At 41.6% G+C, this 12,461-nt stretch overlaps 1 long non-coding RNA gene across 1 annotated transcript in view; it reads right to left on the bottom strand.

Moving 5' to 3' along the window:
• Positions 1-342: 342 nt before the first annotated feature.
• Positions 343-12,461, bottom strand: part of LOC135108318 (uncharacterized) — a 103,312-nt gene continuing 91,193 nt past the window's right edge. Inside the window, exon 4 of the long non-coding RNA XR_010272208.1 lies at positions 343-1,291. This is a non-coding gene — a long non-coding RNA (uncharacterized LOC135108318). The remainder of the gene's footprint in view (positions 1,292-12,461) is intronic.

Below are 12,461 nucleotides of genomic sequence, written 5' to 3'. Positions count from 1 at the left end.
CTCTCTCTCTCTCTCTCTCTTTCCATGTCTGACAAAAAAAATTATCCGCCTATGAAAAAAGTGTTACATGCCGCTATTGTATTTCGTTAAGCCGCCCAAGGCCTTTTAATTGACCTGAAATATCAATCATGCAATTATGTAAACGTTGCGTGCGCGTGGGTGTGTCTGCTTCACTGTGTGTGTGTGTGTGTGTGTGTGTGTGTGTGTGTGTGTGTGTGTTCGGTTTCTTTTATTTTGTTACATTTTTTTGCCTCGTCGTGGAAATCTCTCTCTCTCTCTCTCTCTCTCTTTTCATGGATGGCACGGTGTTTTGTACAGCACACCAACTCACTCACAGATCCATCATTCGAGTACCAGCGGAAAGACAAGACACACACTACACAACACTTCATTCTTGAGGACTGGCCGAGCGATCCGTGATACCTAGAATGTTTTGTCTTGCCGAGGGACACGAGAGAAGTCAAGCAATGGTGGAGTATTTCTCATGTAGAGGTTCACAGGAGTGTGTAGTATTACCTGTTGAACTGGGGGATATAAAAGTAAGCAGTACTATCTGTCGGACCGAAGGACGTACGGATAAACAGTACTTCCTGTCGGGCAGAAGTGAGACAGGAGCGTGCAGTTCTGTGTGAAGGGCCGAGAGACGTAAGGGAGTGCTGTAGTCTGTCAGGTTGAGGGACAAGTGTGTGCGGCAGTGTCTATAGGGGCGAGGGGCGTAAGGGCAAACGGTCCTACAATTCGAGCTGATGGGTATGTATATGTAACGAGTGGTACCTATCGGACCAAGGAATGTGCGGGTAAATATGCAGTATTGTGTCGGGGCGAGGGACACAAGGGCGTGCAGTACTCACCTCGTAGAAGTAGTAGGAGTCGCCGGGCACGTTGGAGGTATTGGTGGGCGCCGTGTAGTTCCCACAGGGCATGGAGCAGTTCACTTCCATCAGGGCCTCTCCACCGTTCTCCTCCGGCAAGGGGCCTCCTCCCTCCACCAGAACCCCAGTCTCGTCAGGGAGCGTCCCACCGCCCCCTATTGGCCCCTGCGTGGTGGCCTCCGGCAGGGCGGTGGTGGGGACGCCCGTGACCTGGCCCGACATAGCTGGCGGCAAGGCGAGTCAGACGTCACCAAGAGTGTCCATTTTCAGGGAGGAGGGATGGGTGGTGGGAGGGAGGGGGAGGGAGGGGCGCAGGCTCCCTCCCTCACGCCCCGTCGGCCTGGAGGACTTTGGGCGGCCCTGTGTGCCCTGGGTGACCGCGGTGCCCAGCAGGACGCCTCACGTGCCGGGCAGGTGCTCTGTAGGGAGAAGGAAGCCATGGTTAGGGTGTGAGCTGAGACCAACACAGCTTTACGAGGGCTCTGCAGCCTCTTCCCTTTTCTTTTCTTCTCACGCCTTCCTTTTTCAAACATCTTACTGTTAACAGCACATAATTCCCTAGATACCCTCATCACAAACTAATAAATCTCTCGGTAATTGCTCTTTCAGAATAGCCTTGTGTAACTGCCTTCACTTCCCTTCCCAGGTAATTCTACGTTTTCATAATTATCCCTTTGGTTACAACTTCAAGTCATATTCTGAGACACTTGCCCGCACCTCCACTACTAGAGAGGCTCTATTTGAAATTATTCGGATTTTTATTTATTTATTTATTTTTTTTGTGTTCTTGTGACAGATTAACAAGATTTCTACATTATGATAAGAAGGAATAGTCTTGAGAACCAGTGTGGTCTTTGACAATAATCGTGGTGAGAGAGCAAAGCGTTTTTAAATACGATCCTTCCTTTCTTAGAGTTCTTCCACCCCAGCTTTCCTTCAATGGCTCTTCCCTTCATTGCAAGCCTTAGCCATCCCCAAATTGTTTCCTTTCTCCCCTCACTCCTTCCTTCCCTTCCTCCCTTCCTCCTTCTTCCCCTTCTTCTCCCACTCCCTCCTTTTGTGACAATGGTTGCAAGCGTTTCTAAAGAGGGATAAGGGAAAGGAGGATAAGAAGGGAGAAGTTGCCGGAACGAGAGGAAGGGGGATTGGGGATGAAGAAGGAAAAAACAAACTTTGAGAAAGCAGCAACACGAAAGGACGTATTAGGAGGAAAAATGACGCCTTTCAGTTTTACTCCGCTTCTCTTCGTTCCTTCTTTTATCTTTCGTCTTACTTTCTCCTCCTCCTCCTCCTCCTCCTCCTCCTCCTCCTCCTCCTAGTCCTTCATATGTCCTTCTTCTCCTTCGTCATCCACAACAACTCCTTCTTAATATGTACAACATTTGTTAAACTACCACCTGCCTTTGTTCTTTCCTGCGACCTAATCCTCCTCTTCCTCCTCCTATAACAACAACAACAACAATAACAACAACAACTACTACTACTACTACTACTACTACTACTACTACTACTACAACTATTTCACCTCATGTCGAAGAAGAAAGGGTATATATTAGCCTCTTAGTATCTCAAGTTAATGGATTATAGAAAATATAGTGGGATTTAAAGGGAAACGAAAAAAAAAATAGAGATAAGATTATATCTGTAAATGAATGAACCCAACCTAACCTAACCTAATCTGAGCTTAACCTAATCAAACCTACATAATCTAACATTACAAAAATCAGATCTAATCAAACCTAACCCAATCTAACCTAATTTAATCTAATCTTACCCTAATCAAATCCAACTTAACCAAGCCTAACCAAGTCTAACCTAACTTAACCTAACCAAACTTAACCAAATTTAACCAAACTTAAGCAAATCTAGCCTAACCTAACCTAACCAAATCTAATTTAACCTAAACTATCTTAACCTAAACTAATCAAACCTAACCTAACCTAATTTAACGAAATCTAAGCTCACCTAACATAACCTAACCTACGTACACATATTAGCAAACTGGCAAATAGATACACAGGTGAGTAGATTCATAGATAGGAGGGTAGACAAGTGAATAATGAACTAAATAAATAGCAATCGATAATAAATTATAGGTGCAATTAAATTAATATTGAAATTCACATAAACTTGTTACAGAGCCAATTATTATCACCCGGGATACAGAGAGAGAGAGAGAGAGAGAGAGAGAGAGAGAGAGAGAGAGAGAGAGAGAGAGAGAGAGAGAGAGAGAGAGAGAGAGCGTTTAGCGTTCTCTATCACACACAAACGGGACATGATACGCTTCATTACCTCGCTACATTATGTTAGGTGGCTTTGTGCATAGTGATGTACGCCCCTCTGCCCTGAACGGCGGGGGGCGGGCGGCGCTCACTCTCTCACACACACACACACACACACACAGAGAGAGAGAGAGAGAGAGAGAGAGAGAGAGAGAGAGAGAGAGAGAGAGAGAGAGAGAGAGAGAGAGAGAGAGAGAGAGAGAGAGAGAGAGAAATTCCACAGCCAAACGAATAGACAAGCGAAAAACAAGGAAACAAAACAATCAAATATCTAAACGAACAAGGCAAAACTGTTCCACCGTAAAAAAAAAAAAATAAATAAATAAATAAAAAAAAGGCCAGAAAGGGAAAGGAAAAAAGGCCAAGTTTACTCTCGTGATTTCCTGGCGCTTTGGGCAAAGAGGAAAACAGGTTTAAAGAAGAAATGCAAACACAGCCTCGTAAAAGTAAGGGCGAAGGAGTCTGTTCCTGTTCACACTCTAGCCTCCAGTGCTTCCTCGCTCGCACTGAGAGGAGTGAAAAAAACAAAGATTCACAAGTTATTTTGGCGGCTCCTGGATGCGTGTTTGTCTAGGGATGTCTTACCACTGTTGTGTGTATGTGTGTGTGTGTGTGTGTGTGTGTGTGTGTGTGTGTATGTTTTGTTGTTGCTTTCAGTTAACGTATTTTTTTCTCAGACAACAAAAAAAAAAAAAACAAAGAAATAAAAGAAAACAAAGAAAAAAAGGTAGGGAAGGAAAAATACCCTCGCTAACTTTTCCCAAGGATAAAAAAAAAAGTAAAAAAGAAAGAAGATTACCGAAACAGAGAGCAATTTATTTTCCCCCCTGTACCTACAAAGGGACAGAAAGGAACTAAGAACAACAACGAACAAAACACTAGTTGACCATAAGAAGGCTATTTGTAAGCTGCACCACAAGGCAAGAGACGCGGGACAATGAAGGAAGACTAAATCACGTAAATACAAATAAAACTATCATCCATCTCACTATTTTCATATCAGTGTCCATACCCACACACCGTCTCCTCCCTCTATAAAGAAGAGACACAATATAAAGACAAAGTACAAAGAACCCTATTCATAAACATTTTGGCGTCCTATCTAGCGTCAGCCCTCTCTACGCTTGTCGCTCTTCATTTCCTTGTTTTCGCACGCTTACACTTGCTCTTCTGCCTCTCCATGTCTCTTTCATTGGCTTCTGACAGGTTAGACGTGGTTATCTTCAATATATGAACTTGTTGCGGCATTTATCTCTTTATTCTAGCTACCAATATAATCTCTACTAATTTTAATTGGCTCTATTGAAAGGTATTTGGAGCTTAAAGGGTGTTTTCATGGTTCTACTGAAAGTTAAACAAAGACAGCAGCATCTATTGGAAAAACATACGTTCGAACACGACCAAGGGTTAATTTCAACTGGCTAGTGGTGGTTATTTAGGTTTTGATGGGTGCTTTCATGGTTTTATTGACAATTAAACAAGGATCCTGAATCATCTATAAAGCACGGATACATAGATACGTAGATAAATGCTATAGAAAACCGCAAATTAGTAATCTAAACTAAATTCTTTTACGCATAACAGCACGACAAAGGACTAATTATAACAGGTTCCGGTGAAAGCTATTCGGGTTTTCATGGGCGTTTTTCATGATTCTAGTGACAGTTAAATCGTGTATCGTGATTAAGAAAACACATAAAGAACATAACTAAGGATTACTTTTTAATAGTGTCCTAAGAATGTTATTAAAGGACCTGAAGGGAGCTTTCATGGTTTCAGTGGCAGTTAAACAAGAATCGTGCTTCGTCTATAGGAAAAACACACATAAGAACAGAACTGAGCACTTGTTTTAACAGGTTCCAGTGAAAGTTATTAAGGTTTCGAAGGGAGCTTTCAAGATTTTAGTGATAGTTAAACAGAAATTATGCATCATTTACACAGAGGAAAATCACCCGTAACAACAACACGACTAGTCATCTCAGTATCCTTTGAAAATAGTTTTAATGAAAGGACAAAGCGTTTAAGAAAAAAAATCAATAAAAATACACTTCACTTTGGATTTCACGACATGGAGGGAAAAAACAAGAACGAATCGATGGCAACAAAACCAAGCACCAACGAAGAAAAGTCCAAAACCAGGAAATTGATAAAAAGGCGAAACAGAGACAGAGTAAATACTTAAATAAAAGAAGGAACTGGCACACTCAAATGAATTAAAACTGGTGAATCGAGGAAAGGAATTCGGAATGGAAGGGAAAAATGTGTTAATTGGAAGAGAAAACATCGAAAGAAAAAAATAAACAATAAAAACAAAAGGAAAACAGATGCATGAGAGAGAGAGAGAGAGAGAGAGAGAGAGAGAGAGAGAGAGAGAGAGAGAGAGAGAGAGAGAGAGAGAGAGGGAGATAATAAAGATAGACATAAGGAAATGTTTAATAGACAAAGATATTTTACAAAGATAGATAGACGGATTGATAGATAGACAGATAAGCAGACAAACAGAAAGATACGTGAACAAGTAGACAGATAGACAGAAAGATGTAGACAAAATTATACAAAGACAGACAGACAGAGACAAACAGACAGACGGATGGATAGCTAGACAGACAGACAGACAGACAGACAGACAGACAGACAAAAATTACAACATGACAAATCTGAAATAGAAACCTTGCATACTCTCTCTCTCTCTCTCTCTCTCTCTCTCTCTCTCTCTCTCTCTCTCTCTCTCTCTCTCTCTCTCTCTCTCTCTCACTTCCTCCTCCTCCTTTTGTTTATGTTTACACTCGCGTTAGTGCGTTTGTGCGTGACTTCAGGAGATAAACGGAGGAAGAAACGGAGGAGAGGAAGAGAAGAAAGCGAGGAGGTAAATAAGCGGTTGAGAGAGAAGATTTGGTCATGAGAGGAAAGAAGAGAGGAGAAGAACGAAACGATAAATAAAGGAGAGGGAAGGAAAGAGTGTATACGTGAGAGAGAGAGAGAGAGAGAGAGAGAGAGAGAGAGAGAGAGAGAGAGAGAGAGAGAGAGAGAGAGAGAGAGAGAGAGAGGGGGACAAGTAGTAGCCAATAAAAATCATCAGAAGGAAAGGCAACACGATGAGAAGGAAATGGGAAAAGGCAATAAAAGAAGTGACAAAGAGAAAAAAAAAGGCCTGATGAAAGAAAAGACGAAACAGAATAATGATAAAAGAAAGCAAAGAAAAAGTTCGCAAGACCAAAAGTTAAGGAGTAAAGGAGGACAGAGAGGAAGAAGAATAGGAGGAGGAGAAGAAGAAGGAGAAGGTGGTGATGGTGATGGTGGCGAAGGAGGAGGAGGAGAAGAATGAAGATGAAGGCGAATAAAAACAAAGGAAGAACAAACACGAGCAAACATGGTAGTTCTTAAAGAAAGACGAAAGGAAGACAAAGAGAGAGAGAGAGAGAGAGAGAGAGAGAGAGAGAGAGAGAGAGAGAGAGAGAGAGAGAGAGAGAGAGAGAGAGAGAGAGAGAGAGAGAGAGAGAGAGAGAGAGAGAGAGAGGAAACTGAAAAAAAAGAAATGGAACAAATCGTAAGACTAAGAAAGAAAAGAATCAGCAAAGTGGAAAAGGAATGAGAGGACTTGATGTAATAAGGAAAAGGGGAGAAGAAAGAGAGGAGAGAGATAAGGTAATAAATGAGAACATGAGTGAAGAGAAGAGGAAGGAAAGTGAGTAAGGAAGAGAGAAAGAAACTGGAAGGAGTGGAGAAAAGAAAGAGAATGAAACGACAGGAGAAAAAAAGATGAATGGAAGAGAAAGAGAAAAGGAAAGAGAAGAAATATTGGAAAAGGATAAAAGAAAGAGGGAAGGAGAGAAAACGATCAAAGAAAGGGGAAGAGGGAACAGTGAAAGAACAATGGGAGAGGGGAAAGAGTGAGGGATTCAGGGAAGGGGAAGGAAAGGAGGAAGGGAGAGGAGGTGTGGGAGAGAACAGGATACACGTATATGCGTTTAAGTTACAGTCAAAGCAGAATCTTTAATAAGTTGTTGGATTTCTATTGTCTCTCTCTCTCTCTCTCTCTCTCTCTCTCTCTCTCTCTCTCTCTCTCTCTCTCTCTCTCTCTCTCTCTCAAGCCATTCATCACTGCCCCTGCACAAATATTTTCTTCCCTGAGTCACAATCATCTATTTAAGGCCACAGTGACTCGCCGGTTCTCTCAAAGCCGCCCTTTGGGACCTCAGAACTTCACTAGTTTACTCCTAGACGCGCTAATGACCATAACATTCTGTGCTTTTATTTTTTGTTTACATAGAGATGGTTGATGAAGAGGCAGACAGATTGACTGACCGGTTGTGTGGCGGCGGACATAACAGAAGGTATTTTTGTTTAGGTAGAAAGAAAGATGATAGTGATTGGAGAAATAGGTGAAGGTGTTTTAACGTAAGTACAGTCACGGCCAAAAAGTCTGTTCACATGCCGTTTTCTTTTCCAGTAATTTTAAGCGGTTTGTCTTAATTGTGAGTCCTGTCATGTGTCGACAGTTACAAAACCTGACATCTGATAGAATATAATACAAAGGAGGTCGGATGACTGAAAACTAAAGGAAAACGCTAAATACGGTGGAAGTGAGGATGGTTGCTTACTTGACTACTGACCTCGACTGTATCCTCATGTATATGTAAAAGAATTAGTGAAGGTGCTTTAATTAACTTTTCAAGAGAGAAAGTTTCCTTTTGTCTGAGGTTACTTTCATCACTAATTATTATTGACGTGGAAAATTAAAGTGCTTCAATATTATATTTACCAGTAGTTCAGTTTTTTTCTTCGGATGGATTTTTTGGAACGGAGGAGAAAAAAAAAAAGAAGTGTTTAGTGAGGAGTAGAATAGTAAATGTAGTTATCTCACTATCAAAACATTTCTCTAGTTACTGGTGGAGGAGGATTCTGGAGTCTCTCTCTCTCTCTCTCTCTCTCTCTCTCTCTCTCTCTCTCTCTCTCTCTCTCTCTCTCTCTCTCTCTCTCTCTCTCATTTACCTTTCAATTTGTCCTCTTTTGCACTACTGTAAAATGAAAATGAGCACACACGCACGCAGGCACACACACACACACACACACACACACACACACACACACACACACACACACACACACACACACACACACACACACACACACACACACACACACACACACACACACACACACACACACATACAAAAGAACACAGAACTCTAACACAAGATAATACGATTCCTTTTCGCTAGCTCGGTAAACGCTTCCGCTCCTAATGGGTGTGTCCTGCTTAGAGAGAGAGAGAGAGAGAGAGAGAGAGAGAGAGAGAGAGAGAGAGAGAGAGAGAGAGAGAGAGAGAGAGAGAGAGAGAGAGAGAGAGAGGTTAGAGGACATTTGAAGGAGGAAAAAATATTACCAGCATAAAGAAGAAAATCAGAGGGAGGAGGAGGAGGAGGAGGAGGAGGAGGAGGAGGAGGAGGAGGAGGAGGAGGAGGTGGTGGTGGTGGTGGTGATAGACAGAAGGTAAAACAGACAAAAAACAGAGGCAAATGAACGAATAAACGAAAGATGAATAAAAACTCGTCAGAGAGAGAGAGAGAGAGAGAGAGAGAGAGAGAGAGAGAGAGAGAGAGAGAGAGAGAGAGAGAGAGAGAGAGAGAAACAGCGAATAATTGGGAAAAGAGAGAAGAAAGTACAAAAAAACAAAGGGTTATATAAAAAAGGCGGGAGGGAGACGGAGAGGAGAAAGGGGAGAAGATTTTCAAGTGGATAGGAGGAAGAAGAGGAAGAGGAGGAGGAGGAGGAGGAGGAGGAGGAAAGAGCGGAGGAGTATTAAGAGGGTCGTGATAGTCTTGATAAATAATGGTTACCGCCCATTCACTCACGCCCATACATCACATGGGTTAATGGGAGGCTGGTGTGGGCGGGAGGGAGAGAGAGAGAGAGAGAGAGCGGGAGGGAGAAAAGGTGGCGAAGAGGAAAGGGGAAGAATAGAAGACAGTTGAGGCGAAAAGGAAGTGATAGGGAAGAGGATGGAGAAAAAGAGAGAGAAAAAGAAAGGTGGAGTGAAGAGGAGGGAAATAAATAAAGGAAGACAATGAAAATGGAGGAAAAAATAAGGAATAAGAGATTAAGAAAAGAGGAGGAAGGGAAGACATTGCAAGCGAAGACGAGAGAGAGAGAGAGAGAGAGAGAGAGAGAGAGAGAGAGAGAGAGAGAGAGAGAGAGAGAGAGAGAGAGAGAGAGAGAGAGAGAGAGAGAGAGAGAGAGAGAGAGAGAGAGAGAGAGAGAGAGAGAGAGAGAGAGAGAGAGAGAGAGAATGGAGGAAAAGGAGGAAGATGGGTGAAAAGTACACATAAAAAAAAAGAAAATAGAAATCATGAATGAGGAAGGAATGGAAGATGAAAAAAAGAGGAAAGAAAATGAAAAAAAAATAAAAGGAGGTAGAAATAGCGAAAATAAAAAAAAAAAAAAAACACGAAAAATATCAACGAAGGAAGAGAATGAAGATGTAAATTACTAAAGGAAGGAAGAAAAAAAGAGTAGATAAAGAACGAAAAGAAGGAAAAAAAAATGACAGAAAGGGAAAAAGGAAACAAAAAATAAAAATAACGAAAACAAAAAAATAGAAGAAGCAAAGTACTAGAGGGAGAAGGAAGGGAGGAAGGGAGAATAGATAAAGGAAAGAATGGGGAAAGGAGACACAAGAACCGTCCCTCCCATTGGCTAGTCAAGGGAGGATAAGACAAATGGCAACCTCACCGTTTCTTGCACGTTAATGGTTCTCTAATAGTCAGGGGGAGGAGGAGGAGGAGGAGGGGGAGGAGGAGGAGGAGGAGAGGTAATAGTATAGAAAGGGAATGGCAAGAAATGGAGGAAAAAAGAAGAGGACATGGAGAGGGAAGGGGTGATGGAGCAGGATATGGGAACAGAGAGAGAGAGAGAGAGAGAGAGAGAGAGAGAGAGAGAGAGAGAGAGAGAGAGAGAGAGAGAGAGAGAGAGAGAGAGAGATACTGGAAAGAAAAGAAGAAATGGTAGGAAGACAGAAGCGAAATAAATAAAGAACACCACAGTCTCTCTCTCTCTCTCTCTCTCTCTCTCTCTCTCTCTCTCTCTCTCTCTCTCTCTCTCTCTCTCTCTCTCTCACATCATTCAGTTTAGTCTCATTATATTGCTTCTCTATTTTTGTCATTTATATTTTTACTATTTTCATTATTTTTAATTGCTTGTGCGTAATTTCCTGAAACATCCACATTACTCACTGTTAATGTAATTTCTCTTTTCCTACCCACCTGTTACACACACACACACACACACACACACACACACACACACACAGTATTGAAACTCTTTTGTAGGAAGGAACTAAACTTCTAAAGGGGATGAAAAGGAGAAACAGCAGGTGAAGAAGTTTATCCTCCTCCCAGCGTAAGGCATCTGGAAGGAAGTGTTTAGCGTCACCAACACACCACGGGAACTCTTCAGTATTACAACACAAGAAGATTGGGAGGCTGTAACCTAACCCATCGTCAGGACAGTTCTATGTATAAAAATCTTTAATTTCACTCAAGATAAGGGAAGCTGCAAGAAGCCATCAGACCTACACGCTGCAGCTTTGTGGTGTTATTAGTTAATTAAGCACGAAGTTTGGGAGGTGGTAAGACACCCTTAGTTAATAATGATCTTTCAGATATATTGTGAGGTCATTGTCGTATTTGCCATTGAAGTTAGTATGTACAATTACTGTGTCAATTATAATATGATGAAGAGATGTGCATCCTCTCTATTCAGGCTGTCAATGAGATTCTGGCCAGCGCTAGACCAGCAGGCGACAGAGATGGTAGAGAAGGACGAAGAGAGCTTTTGTCTTGCAGTGGAATCATAAAGGGTGATGATGGTAATGATGAGAGTCACCACCATCACCATCACCATCACCACATCACCACCACGACCACCACCGTAACGTACCTGTCACCTGAAACTGCAAGCTGAAACATTTTTCTGGCTTACCTCAACTATGTTTAATAGGCTTTCGTAGAAATTACTGAGCTGTAAAGATTCATGATTCTAGCGATATAAAAAATAAAGAAAAAAAAATTCTGCACCATTACTGAGGGAAACACCTCTGAGAACCGGACTTATTTATGACCTTTCAAAACAGCTTATGAGAGTTCAAAGCGTTTCGCAACACAGGCTCTGGTTAGCTGACACGCCTGGGTCACGCTGGCCAGTTCATGGGGCAGTCTGCTTGAAACACTAATAAGCGCCACGGACACAGCGGAAAAACCTTTTGGCAACGGGACTTTTACTGCAGAATGATGGCCACAGACAGCATAACCGCGAGGAATGAAATAATAACTCTTAAAGGCATGTGACCAATTCGCTTTCACGGCCCGAGGATGTTCCTGCTCGACTGAAACGGAGCGACGACCACCGCGGAATGAAAATGGATCCGTAAAACTCGGGTCTCGCCTTTAACTCTTTCGGTACCGCGCCATCACCTGCATTTCAAAGGAGGAGCATCGGGACTCTTCCAAACCCTCAAGACTGAATTGCGCGACTGTTTCTTATCCTTATTTTTTTTTCTTACAGTGCGGCATTTTAACGTATTTTTCATTTTCTTCTTTTACTTTTCTCCCCTAACATATAATCCGTAAAGAAAAGAAATATTATAGATACCTCGAAGGATTTTTTATCAAGTGAGGGATACAATTTATCAGTCAAGAAGTTTAAAATCACCTTTACTTACTCATCCATTGTAATCATACCTTCCTGTACTCTACTGTGGCTAATAACAGATATCACGCACTTTGCAATTTATGTGTGGTACTGAGATGCGTTAAATGTAGATAAACAAAGAAGAAAAATAATGAAAACTAAGAGAAAACATAAATATAAGTAAAAAAAAAAAAAGAATGAAAATTAATAAAGGAAACATATACCAATAACGGATTTAAATGTAATAGTTGGGAGGGAGGGACGGCAGGAAAATAAATAAATAAATAAATAAAAGAGAGAGAAAAAAAGAAAAACGTTTATCTATATTGGATGCGTTAGATATCCGTAGAAAATAAAAGAAAGAATAAAAAAAAAGTAATAAAGAAAGCATACACCATTTGTACGTTAAATTTGGGAGGAAACGTATGAAAATAGATAAATAAATATAAGAGAGAGAGAAAAAAAAAAAACTACTGAATTATTTTTTCACCGGTGTTTCCGTTCAATGTTTGACGGCGCAGGCGGCGGCAGTGGTGGTGGTGGTGGTGGTGGTGGTGGTGGTGAATTAAAAAAGAGATAATGCTAGTGGTGAGAAGTGAGGGGAAAAAGACAGCAGTGG

This window comes from Scylla paramamosain, chromosome 17 (assembly GCF_035594125.1).
Source record: "Scylla paramamosain isolate STU-SP2022 chromosome 17, ASM3559412v1, whole genome shotgun sequence".
In the NCBI taxonomy this organism is placed as follows: Eukaryota; Metazoa; Arthropoda; class Malacostraca; order Decapoda; family Portunidae; genus Scylla; species Scylla paramamosain.
This window is presented reverse-complemented; position numbering and strand designations above follow the sequence as displayed.